This window comes from Nannospalax galili, unplaced genomic scaffold, assembly GCF_000622305.1.
Source record: "Nannospalax galili isolate Female #2095 unplaced genomic scaffold, S.galili_v1.0 scaffold1199, whole genome shotgun sequence".
Taxonomy (NCBI): domain Eukaryota; kingdom Metazoa; phylum Chordata; class Mammalia; order Rodentia; family Spalacidae; genus Nannospalax; species Nannospalax galili.
Genome location: NW_008342713.1, coordinates 122552 through 127354, shown reverse-complemented (window position 1 = coordinate 127354; position 4803 = coordinate 122552). Strand labels below are relative to the sequence as shown.

Below are 4803 nucleotides of genomic sequence, written 5' to 3'. Positions count from 1 at the left end.
ATTTTGGGGGTTTTTTTTTTGGTGTGTGTTTTTAAAAAATATTTTATTATTTTTATTTTATGTGTATGACTGTATTGCCTGCATGTGTGTGAGTGCACCCGTGTCCTGCAATGCAGCGGAGGTCAGAAGAGGGCTGGATTTACGGATGGTTGTTAGCCACCATGTGGGTGCTGGGAATCGAACTAGGGTCCTCTGCAAGAGCAGTCAGTGCTCTTAACCACTGAGCCATCTCTCCAGCCCCAACTCTCCCACATTTTTAAAAGAGTATCTTAAGCCTTATCTCAGCAGATCACCAGAGAGTGCTGAGTTCTGGCCTCCCTCTGGCAGAAGACCTGAGAATGCAGGGGACTGCCTGAGAGCTCCCCATCCTGCCTCTGTGTGGTGGTTAGCGTCTCCTAATTGCGCCATACCCATCCCCCTACCTGGGATTTCGTGAGGCCCCTCTCAAAGCCCCAGGGAAGATCTGGCTTTGGTAGGCTAAGGCTGAGATTCTAGCAGACAACCTGAGAAGGTGGGTTTCAACCTCCATTGGTGTAGGGGCTCTGATCTCAGTAGACTGCCCAAGAGTACAGGCTTCTGGCCTCCCTCTGGCATAAGGGCTGAGAACCCAGGGGACTGCCTGAGAGTGCCTGGATCCTGACTCCACATGGTGAAGGAAGCCTGAGTGTACCTGACTGAAACCTGAATTGGGCTTCTGTGGGTGCTCCTGAATCTGAAGCCATCAGTTCCCTCCAAATTAAACCTGAGAGAACCTGAACCCTGTACCAACCAGCTTTACATAACAATAAAGAAAGGATCTAGGCACTCAGATAATACAAACAGAAACATACTTCAACTAAATTCTCATATCAGAATCATAAACAACAAAAGAAATTCATATGCCAAAATCACAATGAAATAATAAAATGGAAAGCCAAAACACTATGTCCCCACCACTCCTGTAGAAGAGTTCTACAAGGAGAACCCCTAGAGTTAACCCAGGATGCTGAATTTAAAAGACCAATCATAAACGATCAAGGAATTCAACGAATTTAAACAACACATGAGCAAACGAAGAACTGAAAAAAGATAGGGATAAACTTCTGAATGAATTCACAAAACAGAAACATTGAAGAAAACTCAGGCAGAAATGAAGAGGGAAGTGCAAAACTCAGTAAGCCAACTTGAAACAAAAGGGGAAAACCTCACTGCTAGAATGAATGAAATGGAAAACAAAATATCAACAATGGAGGATAAATTTGGTATTGGACAACTCAAGCAAAGATTATGGAAAATTTAAGAAAACACAGGAATGAATATGCAAGAGATGTGGGACACCATGAAAAGACCAAATGTACATATCATAGGAATAGAGGAAGGAGAAGAATTTCAGGTTAATGGTGTTAGCCAGATCTTAAACACGTTTGTAGAAGAGAATTTCCCCAAATTAAGGAAAAACATTCCCATACAAATACAGGAAGCACATAGAACACAAAATAGGATCAGAAAAGAAACTCCCCATGACATATCACAGTAAAAACACTAAATGTACAGAACAAAGTGAGAATACTGAAATCAGCAAAAGAAAACAAGTCACATACAAAGGAAAGCCCATCAGAATTACAGCTGACTTATCAATGCAAACTCTGAGAGCCAGAAGAGCCTGGACCAAGGTATTTCTAGTTCTACATGACACTAGATGCCAGCCCAGAATACTTTACCAGCAAAAATGTCTATGTTGAGGGGAAAAGAAAAATCTTCCATGATAGGAAAAGCCTGAAAGAATACCAAAACCACCTCTTTAAAGAATACTTGAAGCAATAGAGCAGAGAAAGAAACAACTATACCTGAGGGTCAATGAAAGAAAATAAAGGTATAATCAAGGAAACACAAATAGAGAACACAAATAGCAATCAAAATGATGGCAACCAATGCACATCTTTCAATAATAACCTTAAATATCAATGGACTGAACTCCCAGTCAAAAGGCACAGGTTAAGTGAATGGATTAAGAAACAAAATCCATCTCTTTGCTGTCTGCAAGAAACCCATCTCACCTTCAAGGACAGGCACTACCTTAAGGTAAAAGGATGGAAAAGAATATTCCAAGCAGAGGTTGCAATTCAAATATCTGACAAAATACATTTCAAAGTAAAACTAATCAGAAGAGGTAAGGAAGGTCACTTCACTCTGATCAAAGGAACAGTTAACTAGGAAGAGATTACAGTCTAACATATATGCACCAAACTCTGGTGTACACAAATTCATAAAAACAACACTATAGGACTTTAAGACACAGATTAACCCCAACTCAATAATTGTAGGGGACTTCAATACCCCACTGTCTCCATTAGACAGGTCAACTGGACAAAGAATAAACAGAGACGTCTGAATTAAATGATAGCATACATCAAATGGACCTAACAGACATATTTAGAATATTCCACCCAAGCACCAAAGAATATACTTTATACTCAGCACCCCATGGAACTTCTGAAAAAATTGACCACGTAGTGGCCACAAAACCTAAACAAATACAAAAAAATTGAAATATTTCCATGCATTCTATCAGACCACAATCCAATAAAGCTCAAAATCAACACTGGACAAAGCCCTAGTCACTACAGGAACTCATGGTGATTGAACAACACACTCCTAAACAATGAGTGGATCAAAGGAGAAATTAAGAAAGGAATAAAAGAATTCTTGGAAATCAATGAAAAGGACAATAAACACAACACAACCTCTGGGACACTTTAAAAGCAATCTTAAGAGGGAAGTTTATAACTCTAAGTGCCTACATTAAAACACTCATCCACTGCTGGTGGGGTTGCAAACTTGTTCAATCCCTATGGAAAGCAGTGTGGAGAACTCTTAAAAAACTATAAATGAACCTACTATTTGACCCAGTTATACCACTCATTGGCATACACCCAAAGAACTCATCCTATTGCAGAGACACTTGTACATCCATGTTTGTTGCTGCTCTTTTCACAATAGCTAAGAGATGGACTATGTAAACCAGGTTGGCCTTGAACTCACAGAGATCCACCTGCCTTTGCCTTCCAAGTGCTGGGACTACAGGCATGCGCCACCACAGACCATTATAAGGGAATATTTTTAAAACTTATACACTAATAATTTGAAAATCTAAAAGAAATGGATGAATATCTAAAATCATGGGAACCACCAAAGTTAATCCAAGAAGAGATCCAAAAATAGATCCATAATGTATGAGGAAATTGAAACAGTAATACAAAGCCTCCCAAGTAAAAAAAAAGCCCAGGCTCAGATGGACTTACAGCAGAATTCTGTCAGACATTTAAAGAAGACCTCCAACCAATACTTAAATTATTAAAAATGATAGAAACAGAGGGAGAACTCCAAATTCCTTCTACGAAGCCAGCATCACTCTAATACCCAAACTGGGTAAAGACACAACCAAAAAAGAAAACTATAGACCCATATCCTTAATGAACATAGATGCAAAAATTGTCAACAAAATACTTGCAAACCACATACAGACACACATCAAAAAGATCATTCACCATGATCAAGTAGGCTTTATCCCAGAGATGCAGGGATTGTTCAATACAGGCAAGTCAATAAACATCATTAATCATATAAATGGACTCGAAGACAAAAACCACATTGTCATCTCATTAGATGCAGAAAAGGCTTTTGACAAAATTCAGCATGCATTTATGTTCAAAGGCCTAGAGGGAATTGGACTGGAGGGAACATACCTCAACATAATACCTCAACAAACCCACAGCCAACATCATTCTTGGAGAAAAACTGGAAGCATTCCCATTTAAATGAGGAACCAGACAAGGGGCCTTTGGAACAGAGCTTGTTGCTAAGAGGCCCAAGGACATTTTGACTTTCATCCAAGAAACTGGCCACTTTTCTTTGGGGTCTTTTTAGCCTAACTGCCTAGCCAATTCCTACCTCCTATTCTTATCACACCATCCTCTGAAGGGTCTACCCAAGTTGCCAATAGGGAATCAGGGCACAGACTGCTCTGGCTTCTTCCATGCTGAACTGGGATGCAGGATGAGGCAATTGGAGTACCCTTTCAGTGGGTCTATCTAACTTCCCCATTGCATAACTCTTATCTCTAGGGGGAAAGGAAAGTCCTTGAATCCTGACTAGGAGATGTGAAGGAGAAGTAAAGGCAAGAGTAATTAGCATTCAATGAATTTAAATCATTAAGAAAGAGATTGAGGAAGACACCAAGAGATGGAAAGAACTCTCATGCTCATGGATTGGAAGAATTCATATTGTGAAAATGACCATCCTACCAAAAGCCATTTATAGATTCAAAGTAATGCCAATCAAAATCCCCATGACATTTTTCACAGAATTGGAAAAAAACTATCCTAAGATTCATATGGAAGCACAAGAGACCTCAGACAGCCAAAGCAACCGTGAGCACTAAGAGCAATGCTGGGGGGATTACAATACCAGATGCAAAACTTATTATAGAGCTATAGTCAGGAAAACGCAATCCCAATCAAAATCCCCATGACATACTTCACAGAATTAGAAAAAAAAAATCCTTAAATTCGTATGGAAGTGCGAAAGATCCCAGAGAGTCAACGCAACCTTAAGCACAAAGAGCAATGTTGGGGGGATTACTATACCAGATTTCAAAGTATGCTACAGAGCAATAGTCATAAAAACACCATGGTACTGGCACAAAAATAGACACATAGATCAATGGAACATCACTGAAGATCCAAACCCACATACACTCAATTTCAGCCACCTGATATTTGACAAAGGTGCCAAGAACACACAATGGAGGAAAGATAGCATCTT

General features: G+C 39.7%; 1 protein-coding gene across 1 annotated transcript in view; it reads right to left on the bottom strand.

Moving 5' to 3' along the window:
• C2cd6 (C2 calcium dependent domain containing 6) overlaps positions 1-4803 on the bottom strand; it is a gene marked incomplete at its 5' end in the record, with an annotated part of 123566 nt that overhangs the window by 21102 nt on the left and 97661 nt on the right.